The 19304-nt window shown below is 39.8% G+C and overlaps 2 pseudogenes; both read left to right on the top strand.

Moving 5' to 3' along the window:
- Positions 1–8952: 8952 nt before the first annotated feature.
- Positions 8953–10338, top strand: LOC128588507 (DNA-directed RNA polymerases I, II, and III subunit RPABC1-like; annotated as a pseudogene).
- An 8088-nt stretch (positions 10339–18426) lies between these two features.
- Positions 18427–18569, top strand: LOC128593332 (uncharacterized; annotated as a pseudogene).
- Positions 18570–19304: the final 735 nt, after the last annotated feature.

The following is a 19304-nucleotide window of genomic DNA, read 5'->3' as shown; positions in this document are numbered from 1 at the left end:
GCCTGGACACCCCCCCCCCCCGAGGCACACACAGGGCCAGTTTGATAGGAGTTAAAAGCCCACAAGCTGAGTCTCTGAAGTTGTGCACCATTAAGCCTGAGGCCAAAGGGCATGTCGCCCCTCCTCAGAGATACGGGCCAGAGGGTTGACAAATGTTAAACACATAATTGTCTAAATGTCTATAGGTGTTCTGCCCTGTGGAGAAACACAGTCGTTACTTCATTCTGGGTAAACTGAGTGAACGCTTGAAGGGCTTTTTCCATTATCTTTGTTCCCCTGCAGCTTTGTGATTTTTATTTATATGCTTGCTCAAAAGATTAGTTAATGTCTAGAAAGGAATTTAAAATGCAGAAGTGATTGTTGTGCTGGTGTGGCAACACAAAGTCACCCCCAAACTTAATTTTAGATAGGTAAGATGAGGTAATGGTGAAACTAGTAGATTATAAATTAAGTGTGTACGTGACTAGTATTGTATAAAACCCACTTTGGAATAAAGACCTTTGCTACACGCCATCTTGTAATGTGTAGTCATGTGTTTCTTGCCTTTTTTAAATTGCAGGTGCGGGTTTGCACCTGAGACTGCGCGGCTATCTCACCGTGGCACCTGCACTTACACCACAGTTCAGCATATATTTCTAATAAATGTAAAGAATTTTTAAAAATTCACCAAATTAGTCATGTTACTGGAATACCAGGAAATAGTACTGGTCAAGCTATAATAAGAAATGCTTCTTAAACAAAAGGGGGAAGGGCAGTATACCACCCCAAGAAATAGACTATCCTCAGCCCTCTTTACCTTAAATTTTTTAAATTTAAATGATGAAAATGAAACACCAGCTTTTAAACATTGGAGTATGGTCACAACGCCACCTGCTGACCAACCAGTATGTCACAAGGACAATTTGAGAAAAGAGTGGCTGCCAGCATGGTCGTAAGATGGAGGAGAGGGTTTGCTTATATTTCTACAGGAAACCATAACTTTTGGGTTCCAGATAAGATTATAAAATTCAGACATCCTCTTCATGAAGAAATATCCCCAGAAAAGGATAATGGAATCATTGATAAACAACATGACCAGCAGATTTCGGTGTCTGTCTCTCACCCAGAAGAAAATGAGGAAGAGAAAGATAAAAGTGACTCCTCATCTCGAGATGCCAACTATGGAACAATTGCAGGATCTGGGAAGAATGGCAGTTGAGAATATATGGAGGAAAAAACGTAAGGTGACGCCTGTCTCAGTATTTTTGGCAATGTTTGCACTTTTGGTTACTATAGCTAAAGGAGAGGAGTATCATTACTGGATCTATGTCCCTAACCCACTGTTATTGCGAGGAGTTAGTTGGACAGAACCTACTGTACCAATTTATGTGAATGAGTCTGTGGCTTCCTGTTCCTTATGATACTCGAGGACCTTTTAAAGGTGAGGAAGAAGGCATGGTTGTGACTAATTATGTTACTGTTACTGGGGTTATGGGCCCACCAACTTGTTTTGGACAGCAATATCAGTGTCTTAACATGGCAACTCAGTATTGGTTAAGCCATTATGACCGGCCTGCTCCTCCGGGATATATAAAAAGAGAGATGTTTATGCTACATGCAAATTCTACTACAAGATTTATTCCTGGGTTTGTCCCAATCGACGTAGAGGCTCCATCTTGTAAAGAACATAACTTTAAGGAGGTAAAAGATTGGATTCATTGGACTAGGTGCAAAGGTGAGAAAATATTTTTCCTCACCAATACTTCCATGGGAGAAATTATGGATTGGAGTCCTAAGGAAACTTTATTAGATCATAATAAAACCCGTATTAGACTGGTCTTGACTGAAGATGAACGTAAATATCCTATAAGAAAGGATTAAGTATAAAGATGTTGACATCTATGAGTTGGACTGATGTTGGCTTTTCACGGCCAGCACCAGGAATCTATGGATTCCCAAAACAAAATCATTTATGGAAAGTTACTGCGTCTTTAAAGCCGGTAAAGGCCTGGAAAGGTGGTCTGTATTATCATTATACCACCAATTTTCAAATGTATGGTATGAAGTTTGAAGTACAAGAAGAGGGAACTATTGAGGCCTGTGTACAGTTACCATTTGTATCGTTGAAAGGAGATATTATTTGGAATAAGAAAACAGGAGAATTACCTTGTGCCATATGTCAATTGTATAATTGCATTAATAACTCTAAGTTTTGATCCAAAAAAGGAACAGTTGTATTTATTAAGAGCCAGAACAGGCGTGTGGATGCCGGTGAACTTGAATAGACTCTGGCAAGAGTCTCCAGCTTTGACTGTTCTTCAATTGTTGGTGGATCGAGTCTTAAAAAGAACCAGATGTTTTACTGGACTTTTGATAGCAGTCATTTTGGGAATTATAGCAGTGACAGTGTCAGCAGCAACAGCAGGTGTCACTTTAACCCAAGGGATCAAAACACAGAACTTTGTGGCTGATTGGCATAAGAACTCTGAACAGTTATGGACTGCTCAAAAACAAATTCACACTGAATTATACAATAAAATATCTAATCTGGAACAAGCTATTGTAATGCTAGGAGGTGAATTAGTGAGTTTAAAGAGACAATTGAAATTGAAATGTGATTGGAATGTAACAGTTTTTTGTGTTACACCATAATGCATAACGAGACTTAAGTTTCCATGGGAAAAATGTTAAAAAGCATTTCTTAAATCATAAATATTTAACTAAGGAAATTGTTAATTTGCAACATTAAGTGTACTCGACCTTTGAGAATAAGTTGTAGAAGATAGATGGAAATCAGATATTACAAGGCATAGCTAATTGCATAAAACGGATGAATCCTATACCCAAAATACAAGGTTTAATTGGAAATTCAGTAGGACTTTAGCTTTGCTTTTTTTTTTTTTTTTTTTGTAGAGACAGAGTCTCACTGTACCGCCCTCGGGTAGAGTGCCATGGCATCACACGGCTGACAGCAACCTCTAACACTTGGGCTTAATGCGATTCTCTTGCCTCAGCCTGCCAAGCAGCTGGGACTACAGGTGCCCGCCACAACGCCCGGCTATATTTTTTGTTGTTGTTGCTGCAGTTTGGCCAGGGCTGGGTTTGAACCCGCCACCCACAGCATATGGGGCCGGCCCTACTCACTGAGCCACAGGCGCCGCCCTAGCTTTGCTTTTAATCATAGGTTTTATTTTGTATGTGATTTGTAGAAAGATGAGACATGCACAGCAAGAGAATGAGCATTATGCGCAGATTTTTCCCGTTATGATGACAGATACGAATGACTTGCGTCAGAAAAAAGAAAGGGGAAATATGGGATAAAAGAAGAAAAATGTCCCACATGAGGCATACAAGGCAAGCTCATTATGGGTTAAAAATGGCTTTTGCTAACAAAGAGGCAAAAGAGAGCTGGGCCCCCCCCCAGGCATGTAGAGGCTGTTTGTTCAGAGGTAAAAGACCAGAAACAGTTTCTTTGAAGTCATGCTCCCGTTAAGCCCAGGTGGTTAGGGACTAACAATCTCTCCCCTGGAGATATGGGCCAGAGGTTGACATGTGGAGAAACAGAGTCATTACTCCATTGTGGGTAAACTAAGTGTGCACATGAGGGATTTTTATTTCCCCTATTCCCCTGCAGCTCTTTGTGATCTTTATTTAGATACCTTGCTCAAGAGTTGACACATGTCTGAGAAGAATGTAAAAGCAGAAGAGATTTTGCTGATCTGTAGATTTGATGTCTCCCCACAAGTTAATTTTATGCAAGTTTCTTTTTTTTTTTTTTGTATTTTGGCTGGGGCTAGGTTTGAATCCAGCACCTCCAGCATGTGGGACTGGCGCACTACTCCTTGAGCCACAGGCGCCGCACCCACAAGTTAATTTTAGATAGAAGTAGTTAGGTAATGGTATAAGTTATACATTAAGTGTGTACATGACCAACAGTGTATATAAGGTGGCAAAAAATAAAAAGGCTTTGGTACACACCATCTTGTGTAGTCAGTTTCTTATTTCCTTTTAATAACTGCAGGAGCAAGCTTGCACCCGTGGCAAGGCTGCTGTTGCGTGTTTCCGGTCACACAAGAAAACAAAATTCCCATGGGATAAGTGTAAGAAGCATTTGGTAAACCATGAAAATTTGACTACAGAAATTGGTAATTTATAGCATGAGGTGTATGCAACTTTTCAAAACAAGTTACAAAAGATTGATGGTGATCAGATTTTATAAGGAATAGCTGATGGTATTGAACAAATGAACCCGAGGACAAAAATTCAAGGGTTAATAGGGAGTTTGATTGGGTCATTTGCATTATTCTTGATTATTGGACTAATCATGTATATCATTTGTAGAAGAGTTAATCAAACTAAAAGAGAAAATGAAAGACATGCCGCTGTCTTTGCTTTAATGATGAAAGACATGAATGCCTCTTTGTCAGAAAAAAGAAAGGGGAAATGTGGGGTAAAAATCCTCACATATGTGCCATTAAGGCAGGGAAAGACATGGTTTCTAGTAATACAGAAAGCTAAGAGCCTGGCTGCCTTGGTTGTCATGAATAGGGCCTGCAAAGCAGGAGGTAAAATTCCATTTGCTGTGTCTCTGATGCGGTTGTTAAGCCCAGAAAGGTCACAGATTAAGAGCCTGCCTGCTGGAGATACAACTCAGAGGTTGACATATGTAAAAACATATTGTCTTAACAGCTGTGTGGCTTCAAGCACTGTGGATAAACAGAATCATAAAGGTTGGTTCTTAAATCTTAATGAGCACATTGAATCATTCCATGTTTTTGACTGATTATCTTTGTCCAGCAGACAGCTGAAGCATGTCTTTAGATAAAGAAAAAATGTTTACTGTTGATACTGTGATTTGATAAACATGATTCTTAGACTTGATATCACCAAGAAGAGTTGAAATTAGTTAAGAATTGTTAAGACTGGACTTAACAGACATCTACAGAACATTTCATCCCAACAAAACTGAATACACATTCTTCTCATCAGCCCACGGAACATACTCCAAAGTCGACCACATCCTAGCCACAAATCTAACCTCAGCAAATTTTAAAAAATAGAAATTAATCCTTGCATCGTCTCAGACCATCGTGGAATAAAAGTTGAACGCAATAACAACAAGAACCTGCATACACATACAAAAACATGGAAGCTAAACAACCTTATGCTGAAGGATAGATGGGTTATAGACGAGATTAAGAAGGAAATCACCAAATTTTTTGAACAATCAAGACACGAATTACCAGAACCTCTGGGATACTACAAAGGCAGTCCTAAGAGGGAAATTTATAGCACCGCAAGCCTTCCTCAAGAAAACGGAAAAAGAGGAAGTTAATAACTTAATGGAACATCTCAAGCAACTGGAGAAGGAAGAACATTCCAACCCCAAACCCAAAAGAAGAAAAGAAATAACCAAAATCAGAGCAGAACTAAATGAAATTTAAAACAAAAGAATTATACAACAGATCAATAAATCCAAAAGTTGGTTTTTTGAAAAGGTCAATAAAATAGATAAACCTTTGGCCAACCTAACCAGGAAAAAAAGAGTAAAATCTCTAATTTCATCATACAGAAATGGTAATGATGAAATAACAACAGACCCCTCAGAAATTCAGAAAATCCTTAATGAATACTACAAGAAACTCTACTCTCAGAAATATGAAAATCTGAAAGAAATCGACCAATACCTGGAAGTACTCCCCCTACCAAGACATAGCCAGAATGAAGTGGAAATGTTGAACAGGCCTATATCAAGTTCTGAAATACAAAATCTATACAAAATCTCCCTAAAAAAGAAAAGCCCAGGACCAGATGGCTTTACATCAGAATTCCACAAAACCTTTAAAGAAGAACTAGTACCTATATTACTAAACCTCTTCCAAAATATAGAAGAAGGAATATTACCCAACACATTCTACAAAGCAAACATCACCTTGATCCCAAAACCAGAGAAAGACCCAACAAGAAAAGAAAATTATAGACCAATATCACTAATGAATATCGATGCTAAAAGACTCAATAAGATCCTAACAAACAGAATCCAACAACACATCAAAAAAATTATACACCACGACCAAGTGGAATTTATCCCAGGGACTCAAGGCTGGTTCAATATACGTAAATCTATAAATGTAATTCAGCACATAAACTAAAAAATAAGGACCATATGATTCTTTCAATTGATGCAGAAAAAGCTTTTGATAATATCCAGCATCCCTTCATGATCAGAACACTTAAGAAATATTTTCTTTTTTTTTTTCTTTTGCAGTTTTTGGCTGGGGCTGGGTTTGAACCCTCCACCTCAGGCATGTGGGGCTGGTGCCCTACTACTTTGAGCCACAGGCGCCGACCAAGAAGGGACATTTCTTAAACTAATAGAGGCCATCTACAGCAGACCCACAGCCAATATCGTATTGAATGGAGTTAAATTGAAATCCTTTCCACTTAGATCAGGAACCAGGCAAGGTTGCCCATTGTCTCCATTGCACTTTAACATTGTAATGAAAGTTTTAGCCATTGCAATTAGGGAAGAAAAGGCGATCAAGGGTATCCACGTAGGGTCAGAAGAGATCAAACTTTCACTCTTCGCAAATTATATTATCGTACATCTGTAAAACACTAGGGGTTCTACTACAAAACTTTTAGAAGTAATCAAGGAATACAGCAATGTCTCAGGCTACAAAGTCAACACCCATAAATCTATAGCCTTTATATATACCAACAATAACAAAGCCGAAAAAACAGCCAAGGACTCTATTCCTTTCACAGTAGTGCCAAAGAAGATGAAATATTTGGGAGTATACCTAACAAAGGATGTGAAAATCTCTACAAAGAGAACTATGAAACTTTAAGAAAATAAATAGCTGAAGATGTTAACAAATGGAAAAACATACCATGCTCATGGCTGGGAAGAATCAACATTGTTAAAATGTCCATACTAACCAAAGCAATATATAATTTTAATGCAATTCCTATTAAAGCTCCATTGTTATATTTTAAAGATCTTGAAAAAATAATACTTCATTTTATATGGAATCAGAAAAAACCTCGAATAGCCTCGAAACATTACTTAGCAATAAAAACAAAGCAGGAGGAATCACGCTACCAGACCTCAGACTACTATAAATCGATAGTGATCAAAACAGCATGGTACTGGCACAAAAGCAGAGAAGTAGATGTCTGGAACAGAATAGAGAATCAAGAGATGAATCCAGCTACTTACTGTTATTTGATCTTTGACAAGCCAATTAAAAACATTCAGTGGGGAAAAGATTCCCTATTTAACAAATGGTGCTGGGTAAACTGGCTGGCAACCTGTACAAGATTGAAACTGGACCCACACCTTTCACCATTAACTAAGATAGACTCTCACTGGATCAAATATTTAAACTTAAGACATGAAACTATAAAAATACTTGAAGAAAGTGCAGGGAAAACTCTTGAAGGAATCGGCCTGGGTGAATATTTTATGAGGAGAACTCCATAGGCAATTGAAGCAGTGTCAAAAATACACTACTGTGACCTGATCAAACTAAAAAGCTTCTGCACAGCAAAGAACATAGTAAAGCAAGCAGACAGCCCTCAGAATGGGAGAAAATATTTGCAGGTTATACCTCCAATAAAGGTCTAATAACCAGAATCCACAGAGAACTCAAACGTATTAGCAAGAAAATAACACGTGATCCCATTTTAGGGTGGGCAAGGGACTTGAAGAGAAACTTCTCTAAAGAAGACAGCTGCACGATCTACAAACACATGAAAAACTCATCATCCTTAATCATCAGAGAAATACAAATTAAAACTACTTTAAGATATCACCTAACCCCAGTAAGAGTAGCCTACATAACAAAAATCCCAAATCCAGAGATGTTGGCGTGGATGTGGAGGAAAGGGCACACTTCTACACTGCTGGTGGGAATGCACACTAATACGTTCCTTCTGGAAGGATATTTGGAGAATACTTAGAGACCTAAAAATAGACCTGCCATTCAATCCTATAATTCCTTTACTAGGTTTATACCCAGAAGACCAAAAATCACAATATAACAAAGACATCTGTACCAGAATGTTTATTGCAGCCCAATTCATAATTGCTAAGTTATGGAAGAAGCCCAAGTGCCCATCAACCCACGAATGGACTAGCAAAGTGTGGTACATGTATACCATGGAATATTACGCAGCCTTAAAGAAAGATGGAGACTTTATATCTTTCATGTTTACATGGATGGAGCTGGAACATAGTCTTCTTAGCAAAGTATCTCAGGAATGGAAGAAAAAGTATCCAATGTACACAGCCCTACTATGAAGCTAAATTATAGCTTTCACATGAAGGCTATAACCCAACTATAACAAGACTATGAGGAAAAGGCCAAGGGAGGGGGGAGGTTAGGGTGGAGGGAGAGAAATGTGTGGGGCCACACCTACGGTGCATCTTAGAATGGGTACAGGCAAAACTTAACTAAAGTCAGAATACAAACGTCTACATACAATAACTCAGAAAATGCCATGAAGGCTACATTGAACAGTTTGATGAGAATATTTCAGATTGTATATGAAACCAGCATATTGTACCCCTTGATTGCACTAATGTACACAGCTATGATTTAACAATAAAAGTAAAAAAGAAATACCATTGCACAGAAATAAGACTGGAATAGTAATTAATTACCCTGTACATTGGAGTAACAGTGGGTTTTCACCACCGTCTCCTGGTATTGCAGCTTATCCTAAACAAGTACATCTGTGGAAAATAGCTGCAGCCTTACAGCCATTAAAAGCCTGGATTGGAGGACTGTATAAAAATGAGATCATTTATGAAATGAAATTTGAACTGAAAGAGACTAAATATATTCAAGCTTGCTTACAACTGCCATTTGTGTGGTTAAAAGGCAATGTTACATGGAATAAAGCCACAGCAGAACTTTTTTGCCCAGAATGTCAAATGTTTACCAGCATTAACAATTCTGGGGCAGCGGCAGCCATGGACGACGAGGAGGAGACTTACCGGCTCTGGAAGATCCGTAAAACCATCATGCAGCTATGTCATGACCGTGACCCAGGATGAGCTGGACCAGACACTGGAAGAGTTTAAAGCCCAGTTTGGGGATAAGCCCAGTGAGGGGCGGCCACGGCGCACAGATCTCACCTTGCTGGTGGCCCACAATGATGATCCCACCGACCAGATGTTTGTCTTTTCCAGAGGAGCCCAAGGTCGGGATTAAGACCATCAAGGTATACTGCCAGCGCATGCAGGAGGAGAATATCACCCGTGCCCTCATTGTGGTACAGCAGGGCATGACGCCCTCTGCCAAACAGTCTCTGGTCGACATGGCTCCCAAGTACATTCTGGAACAGTTTCTGCAGCAGGAGCTGCTCATCAACATCACAGAGCATGAGCTGGTCCCAGAGCATGTCGTCATGACAAAGGAAGAGGTAACAGAGCTGCTAGCATGATACAAACTCCGTGAGAACCAGCTGCCCAAAATCCAGGCGGGAGACCCCGTAGCGTGCTACTTTGGGATAAAGTGTGGACAGGTGGTGAAGATCATCTGGCTCAGTGAGACAGCAGGCAGGTACATCACCTACCGGCTAGTCCAGTAGTTGCTGCCTGGCCAGGCCTATTGGGTGTTTTCCACTCTCAGTGAAGTTGGTATGGGGCTGCCCAGCCCCTGTGGTAACTTCTTTCCTGTCCAGACCCTGGAGATGAAGAGACAGTGACCACCATCATCTTGAGGACTCATGCCTCTGCCCTGTGGAAGTCTGATCCTCCCAAACTTTGCCACTGCTCCTCTGGACTTTCCCCAAGGCAGGCAGCTGCTGCCTTGGTTCACCTTTCTTGGGTGAGGCTTTCGAGGGCCTGGCCGGCTTGATTCACCTATGGATCCTTGAATGACAGGGCCTCAGGAGGAGCAAGGCCCCAGTTGGGAAGACAGCTGTGGATAGCTGATGGCACATGGCAGTGCTGGATTCTTGTCTAATCTGCACTGACTCCCTGGCAGGGGGACTTGGAGTCTATGTCTCCTGCCTGGCCTGTCAGGAGCTGGGGCTGGATCTTGGGCCTGTGTGTGTGGGCTGCACCTCCACTAAGCCTTGGCTTACACCCATGAGTTCTCTAAATTCAGCAAGGTTTGAGATTACAATTCATTTGGAGTTTTCAGTTGCCATAGGATGTTGGATATTTCCAAACTTTAAAGACATTTTGAGTAAATAAATTTGCTTGTTTCACAAAAAAAAAAAAAACCTGTAAGTTTTAATCCTTCTAAGGAACAAATGTATTTGCTGAGAGCATGCACCGGCGTGTGGCTTCTGGTTAAATTGTCACTTCCCTGGCAAGAGTCACCTGCCCTGTCTGTGTTGCAGTTGTTAGCTGACCGAATCTTGAAGAGAAGCGTTTTATCAGGTTGCTGATAGCTGCCATCCTAGGGATCATCGCCATGCCATCCACCACTGTCACTGCTGGTATTGCCTTAACCCAAGAAGTTAAAACTCAGAACTTTGTTGCCAATTAGCATAAGAACTCTGAACAATTATGGACTGCCCAAAAACAAATCCATACTGAATTGTATAATGAAATTTAAGATTTAGAACAAGCTGTTGTAATGTTAGGTGATGAATTGGTTAGCTTAAAAAAACAAGTTAGACTTAAATGTGATTGGAATATGGCAATTTGTTGTATTACCCCTGTTATGTATAATGAAACTAAGTTCCCATGGGATAGAGTTAAGAAATATTTGTTAAATCATGAGAATTTAACTTCTGATATTGTTAATTTACAACATGAAGTATATTCAACTTTCCAACATGAGTTAAAAAAGATTGGTGGTGGTTCCAGAATGCAAGGGATAGCAGATGGAATCCAGTGCCTAAAACTAATGGGCTTATTGGAAGTTCAGTTGGTTTATTTGCTTTTTTATTAATTTTGTGTTTAATTTTGTATATTATATGTAAGAAAGTTAATCAGACAAAAATGTAAAATGATAGACATGCTGCCATTTTTGCCCTAATGATGACTGACATGAATGCCAGGCGTCAGAAAAAAAAAGGGGAAATATAGGCAAAAAGCCTATATGCCTCTGTGCCCACCATCCGGGAGAGAGCAAGGACAAAGTTTTTCTTTACACAGCCAGGAAGAAACTGAGGCAGAACTCTCTTAAGCCATTAAGCCTGAGCACTGAGGAGGTAAAATTCCTGTGGTCACAAGCTGACCCCAGAGGCTGAGGCATGCAAGCACATCATCAGTATGTCTTAGAAATCACCAGGCTGTGTCTTAGCAAGATAATGTTATCTGCCTCCGGATGGTGAAAGGCCCAGAGGGCAGGTGAACAATCAACCTTTTCCCCCATCACAGTCTTGTGACTTACTGGTTTATGGGGAAATGGCTAACAATATGGTTTTCCAAAATTACTATTTTTAAATATAATAGAAAGTTTAGAAGAATGAGTATCAGTTAATCAGTAGATTAGTAGACTCCAGGGAAAGGTTAATTTGTTTTTACAAAGCAATTTTTTGTTGTAGTTTGGCTGGGGCCATGTTTGAACCCACCCTTGGTATATGGGGTCGGCGCCCTACTCACTGAGCCACAGGTGCCGCCCAGGTCCAGGTTTCTTGATCCAGATTTCACAAATACCTTTATACCTTTTTCCTTTTGTTCACCTGGCTCAAATCCAGCCTGGTTTATTACCTTGATACTGAGTTCCATCACATTCCTAGATAGTGGCCTAAGCATTAGAGGAAGTACTTTTGACAGCAGGGTATCTAGATGAAAAGAAAATCATCCAAAACAAAACAAATATATCCTTAGATTATATATAATTTACTTTCCACCCCTATATCCATGCTTGTAAAAACGCTCTTTTCTCATTTTTAGTGTTGGTGAAGGGCTTTATGGAAAGCTCAAGTGGATCCAAAAGTATTTAGGTGTTTAATGGATATGCTTCCATTGAAATTTTAGCACTGTTTTCTTTTTTTTCTTTTTTTTGTAGAGACGGAGTCTCACTTTATGGCCCTTGGTAGAGTGCCGTGGCCTCACACAGCTCACAGCAACCTCCAACTCCTGGGCTTAAGCGATTCTCTTGCCTCAGCCTCCTGAGTAGCTGGGACTACAGGCGCCCGCCACAACGCCCGGCTAGTTTTTGGTTGCAGTTTGGCCGGGGCCGGGTTTGAACCCGCCACCCTCAGTATGTGGGGCCGGCGCCTTACCGACTGAGCCACAGGCGCCGCCAGCACTGTTTTCATGTCATGGAGCAACCTCTAACTTTTATGCTTCTCTCATTGGTATATTTTATTCACTTGTGCAACAAATATTGAGTACCTGATATATATTTTCCAGATACTTTATCTTTAAACAGCTTCTAATAAAAATACTCAAAGAAGTTTAAGATAATACTACAGGGAAAACTGTGCCAAACTGCCACCATTTGGATCATCCTGCTCAGAAACAGCAATGCAAAGGCAAAGAGTGATGGCTTGGGACACAAAGATAAGAAAGGAGGGAAGTAAGTAGGAGGAGCAGGGAAAGGGAAGCTGGCAACCCAGGGGCAGAACCTGCATGTGGAATTGCTGGCAGATACCTACACCAGCCCTCACCACCTCTGCAGGCACGGACAGGGGACTGACCCAGTTCCTGGGTGGGTCTATCCTACTTACCAGACAGAGGATGTAGAGTGGGCCAGATGAGAGCTAGGGACACACGGGGCTGTCAGGTGTACTAATGCTAGCCTTTTAGGGAGGTCTGGAGAGGAAGTGGTCTAGCCCACGGCTTTTTTGGAATGGAGCCACTAACTTGCAGCCAAGCATTTCTCTCACAGAGTGCAGGCAGGTCTGGGCGTAGGATCAGGCTAGCAGAGGACCCAGTGGACTAATGAGCATTGTGGAGACATTCCTGCCACCCCAATCCTGTCAGACACAAGGGTGGTATGGAGATCAATGAGATGGAGTTGTGCTGACACCCACATGGCCTCTACTGTGCACAACTTTCTAGAGACTGTGAGGCCCTATGAGTTGGCCAGCCACAATTAACTTCAGCTCCACCTTCCAAGCTGGGGCAGTCATCTTTGGTCTGATCCTACAGCTCCCCCAAGCAGATTGAAGAGGTTGGTTATTCCTTCCCAACAGTCCTCTTTTCAATCTCCGGGTCCCATTTGGATCACTTGAGGCATGATCCCCACTCAAGTCACCTAACTTCATAACTGATCTCAGAACTAGGTTGCACTGTCCTTGAACATCTAGTGTACACTCCAGGCCTGTGGCATCACTTCTGGGGTCCTTAAGAACAGGAACTGGAAACCCAGCCCTGATCTTCACAACTAGTTGATGAATGCTGGGCAACCCAAAATCCAGACAAGGAACTTCACATTCAAAAAGGACTGTTTCTGAGTGCCACCTAGTGTTCCTGCTAATTTTTAAAAACTCTCCTAGATACCTAAGGGGTTGATAGGTCATTTTAACCCCAAGGCCCAGAGCTAAAGAAGAATAAAGGGAAGGAGCAAAGGAGATAAGAAAGCAGGGAAAGGAAATAAAGAAGAAACCACACATGAGGAAAAACCAGCAAAAAAAATCTCTGATTACATGAAGAACCAGAACAAATTGACTCCCCCAAGGCATCACAATGGAGTTGCTACAGAAGATTCTAAATATGAAGAAATTGTGGAAATGAGAGACATGGAATTTAGATTATAGATGGCAAATACAATGAAGAGAATTGAAGAGTAAGTGGAAAACCAGCAAAAAAAAAAAAAAAAAAAAGTCCATAAAAGTGTCACAAGAAATTAATGAAATGAAAGACAAAGTCTCCAAGGATCTGAACAAAATTAGAAAGGATAAAAGGATTATAACTGAGCTTTAAGAATTGAAGGAGGCATTCTGGTAATTTTAAAATATAGTAGAAATTTTCAACAATGGATTAGATTAAACCAAGGCGAAGAAAGAATCTTAGACTCTCAAGCTAACCTGGTCATTTAAAGAGGGAGAAAAGAAGAGAGTAAAAGCAGAGAAAGCTCTTAGAGAGTTATGGGACTACATAAAGGCATGCAAACATACAAATTGTAGGTATCTCTGAAGAAGAAGAGAGTCCCAAAAGCATAGAAGCTCAAGTTGATGATATTACAGTGGAAAATTTCCCAACCATTGGCAAAGATTCAGACATATGCCTACCTAATGTATACCAAACCCTGGGGTGACTCAATTCAAACATTCAATCAGAGCTTCTCCTAGACATGTTGCAATTAACCTGGTCAAGTCAAAATGAAAGAGAAAGTTCTGCAAGCAGCCAGGCATAAGGAACAGCTGACCTATAAGACCAAACTCATCAGATTACAAGCTGACTTTTGAGTAGAAACATTATAAGCCAGAAGAGAATGGGATCCTTCATTCAATCTTCTTTTTTTTTTTTTTTTTTTTTTGAGACATATCCTCAAGCTATCGCCCTGGGTAGAGTGCCTTGGTGTCACAGCTCACAGCAACCTCAAACTCCTGGGTGTAAGCAAGTCTCTTGCCTCAGCCTCCCAAGTAGACAGGCACCTGCCACAATGCCTGGCTGTTTTTTGCTTGTAGTTGTCATTGTTGTTTGGTGGGCCCACGCTGGATTGGAACCTGCCAGTTCTGGTGTATGTGGCTGGCGCCTTAGCTGCTTGAGCTACAGGCACCACCCTTGTTCAGTCTTCTTAAACAAAACAATTGCCAACTTAGCATGCTATATCCTGCAAAACTAAGTATCGTGTGGGAGACATTTTCGTGGAGTAACCAAATATTTTACTGACAAACAAACATTGAGGAAATTTGCCACTGAAATACTTGTGCTATTTCTAGACCATGGAACGCCAGCAAAATAAAGACATCTGGAAACCAAAGGACAAAGCCTAGCTGTCACAATGGCCCACATGATAAAACAAGGCAATAGAGTCCCATACAGCAAGAGGAACTGAACTCCACCTCACCTATCAATCCTCTCAGTAAATGAGAACAGCTTGAATTCTATACTGCATAGAGTAGATTTAAAAAAAAAATACAAGTAAAATACAAGCATATGTTGTCTTCAGGAAACACATCTAACCCTGCCCACCCCCCAAGGACATATAAAGACTCAGGGTGAAGGGCTGGAAAACAATATTTTATGCAAATGGAAACCAAAACAAAATGGAAGTTGACATTCTTACTGCATATACAATTGCCTTTAAAGTAACAGAAGAAAAGAAAGACAAAGATTGACATTTACTGGTCCAGGGAACAATCCAACAAGAAGACATTTCGATCCTAAATATTTATGCACCCAAATTAAACACTCCCAAATTTATAAAGCAAATCCTATCTGGTCTCAACAATATGTTAAACAATAACACAATGATAGCTGGGGACTTCAATACCCCATTGACAGAACTGAACAGATCCATCAAGCAGAAACTAATCAAAGAAACAATAGACTTACATACAACTCTAGAACAAAAAGGCTTAAAAACACATACAGAACACTTCAATTCAATACTATTAAATATATGTTCTTATCAGCTCATGGATCATTCACTAAGATTAATCTCGTCTTAGGTCACTTTCTTGAACCAGCATGGGGAAAGAGAAATAACCTGAGTGGAAACAGTGGGAAATGAAGCAGAACATGAAAGACATAAAATGCACAAGAAACAAAAGATAGGATGGGGGGGTTGGAGGTCAGACACAGCTGATGACTGCAGATACCCAGCACTGAATTGTGGAAGCAGCTTTATTTATAAAGTATCTTTAACAAGGTAAATCCTGGTGTAAGGATTAGGTAAGGAGGAAAAGCTGTAATAAGGAAAGTATGTAGGGAGTAAGTGACTTCTGGAGGTGAAGAGAATGTTAAGCCAGGAGGAGAAGTGGCTAGGGGAGGGGATCATTCCCTGAACACTTCCCCAGGCTGTGAGGACCCTGCCGCCTTACAGCCCACTCCCCACAGGTCACAAATCAAAACTCAATAAATTTAGGGGTTTTTGGCAAGCTCTCACTTAAAAAGCACATTGTAGGGATATATGGAATACCTCCTGGGTGAAGGGCTCAAATACAACTTGTACTTTACCTAACAAATGCAAAACAATGTAACCTAATCATGTGTACACTTATGTTAATCTAAAAAAAATTTTTTTTGGTAGAAATTATACTTTGCATTTATAGACCACAATATATTTAAAGTAAAACTCAGGCTGGGCACAGTGGCTCACGCCTGTAATCCTAGGACTTTGGGAGGCCGAGGTAGGTGATTGCTGAGCTCACATGTTTGGGACCAGCCTAAGCAAGAGCAAGACCCCATCCCTAAAAATAGCCAGGCATTGTAGCAGGAACCTATAGTCCCAGCTACTCAGGAGGCTGAGGCAAGAGAATCACTTGAGTCCAAGGGTTTGTGGTGGTTGTGAGCTATGACAACATTGCACTCTACTGACGTGACAAAGTGAGACTCTGTCTCAAAAACAAACAAACAAACAAAAATAAAGTGGAGATCAATTCCAACAGAAACATCTATTACTGAATAATAGCTGAGTCAAGGAAGAGATAAAGAAGGAAATCATTAGATTCCTTGAACAAAATAATAATGAGGCCACATGCTATCAAAACCTGTAGGATACTGCAAAAGCAGTCCTAAAAGTGGAATTTATGCAATTAAATGCTCACAACCAGTAACAGAAAAGAGTACAAATCAGCAATCTAAGGAAGAGCAATCAAATTCCAAATCTAGCCGAAGAAGAGAAATAACCAAAATCAGATCAGAACAAAATAAAATTGAGAACAAAAGAACTACCAAATCAACAAGCTAAGGAAGAGCAATCAAATTCCAAATCCAGCTGAAGAAGAGAAATAACCAAAATCAGATCAGAACAAAATAAAATTGAGAACTATTCAGAAGATAAATGAAACAAAAATTGATTTTTTTGAAAAGATAAATAAAATCAATAAACCCTTATCCAGATTAACCCTTGTCCAGAAACACGGGCTCTAATAAGCTCTATCAGAAACAAAAAAGGAGAAATAACAAAAGATGCCAAAGAAGTACAAAAAAATCATCACCAAAAACTACAAAAATCTCCATGCCCAGAAATTCAAAAATGTGGAGGAAATGGACTAATACTTGGAATCACGCTATCTCCCTAGACTCAACAGGAAGAAATAGAACTTTTTAACAACTAATATCAAGCACCAAAACTGAAACAACAACAAAAACACTTTTAAAACAACAACAAAAAGTCCTGGACCAGACAGTATCACATGAGAATTCTACCAAATCTTCATAGAAGAGCTTGTACCTATATTGCAGATTATATTCCAAAACATTGAGAAGGAAGCCTCCACAACTCCTTCTACAAACCAAATATCACCTTGATAACAAAACCAGGAAAGGATGAAAAAAAAAAAGAAAAAGAAAGACCAATATCATTAATGAACATTGATGAAAAACTACTCAATAAAATTTCAGCAAATAGAATTCAGCTATGCAACAAGAAAAGTAATTCATAACAACCAGGTGGACTCATCCTAGGGATGTAAGGTTGGTTCAACATATGCAAATCTGGGGCAGTGCCTGTGGCTCAGTGGCCAGGGCGCTGGCCCATATAGTGAGGGTGGTGGGTTCAAACCTAGCCCTGGCCAAACTACAACAAAAAAATAGCTGGGTGTTATGGTGGGTACCTATAGTCTCAGCTACTCTGGTAAGAAAATTGCCCAAGCCAAGGAATTGGAGGTTGCTGTGAGCTGTGACACTACAGCACTCTACTGACGGTGATAAAGTGAAACTGTCTCTACCAAAAGAAAGAAAAAATATATATATTTTTTATTTATATATATATATAATTTTATATATGTAAATCTGTAAACCATAATTAACCACATAAACAGAAGTAAAAAAAAAGACCATATAATCCTCTCAATAAATGCAGAAAAACCATTTAACAAAATCCAGCATCCTTTATCAATAAGAACATTTAAGAAAATTAGCATACATGGGACATTCCTTAAATTAATAGACGCCATCTATGATAAGCCCACAGCCAACATCATATTCAATCTAGAAAAACTGAAAGTATTCCTGCTTAGAACTGGAACCAGACAAGGATGTCCACTATTGCCACTATTATTCATCATAGTGCTAGAAGTCCTAGCCAATGCAATTAAACAAGAGAAGGATATCAAGAGCATCCAAAGGAGGACAGAGGAGGTGAAAATATTGCTATTTGCTGATGATATGATCTTAAACCTAGAAAACCCCAATACTAAACCCCAATACTCCTGGAAGTGATAAAAAATACAGGTTATAGAATCAATGTACACAAATCAGTAGCTTTCATATATGCCAACAACAGTTGCGCTGAGAATCAAATCAAAGACACAATACCCTTCACAGTAGCATCAAAGAAAATAAAATACCTCAAAATATATTTGGCAAAGAACATGAAGGATCTCTACATAAAGAACTATGAAACAGAAAAATTAACCCCCAGCATTGGGCAAAGAGGCACCTCATTGGTGGTGTTACTCTTATATCAGTCAGGGCGGAGTAGACTGACAGCCCTTTGTTCATCCTAGCTTGATGCCTGGGTTGGTGGCCAAAGCTGTTTCATGCCTAGGGCACAGGAAAAAAAAGAAAAGAAAAAGAAAAATTGCAGAGGATTTTAACAGATAGAAATACACATCATGCTCATAGCTTGGCAGAATACATTGTTAAAATGTCTATACAACCTAAAGCATCTATAGATTTAATGCAATTCCAACTAAAATACCAAGATCATACTTTAAAGATCCTAAAAAAATAGTTTTACATTTCATATGGAACCAGGAAACACCCTGAATAGCCAATGCAATTCTACAAGAACAAATCTGGAGGCATCGCTTTACCAGACAGAACTCAGACTATACTACAAGTCTATAGTGATGAAAACATCCTGGTACTGGCACAAAAATAGAGATACAAATCTACAAACAGAACAGAGAATCTAGAGATGAAATAAGCCTCATATTGCCATCTGATCTTTGACAAAGCAAACAAAACCATACAATAGAGAAAAGAATCACTAATCAATAAATGGTGCTGGGAGAACTGGTTAGCCACATGTAAAAGCCTGAAGTTGGACCCATTCCTCTTAACACTTACAAAATCTAACTTATGATTTATAAAAAGACTTAAATCTAAGGCATGAAAATATAAAAACCCTAGAAGAAAGTGTAGGAAAAACTCTCAATCTTACTGGCATAGGTAAAGAATTTATGAAGACTATCCCACTGGAAATCCTAACAGCAACAAAAATAAATAAATGGCACTTGATCAAGTTGAAAGCTTGGACAGCTAAGAATACAATTAACCAAGCAAAGAG

Source organism: Nycticebus coucang, chromosome 1 (assembly GCF_027406575.1).
Source record: "Nycticebus coucang isolate mNycCou1 chromosome 1, mNycCou1.pri, whole genome shotgun sequence".
Taxonomy (NCBI): domain Eukaryota; kingdom Metazoa; phylum Chordata; class Mammalia; order Primates; family Lorisidae; genus Nycticebus; species Nycticebus coucang.
This window is presented reverse-complemented; position numbering and strand designations above follow the sequence as displayed.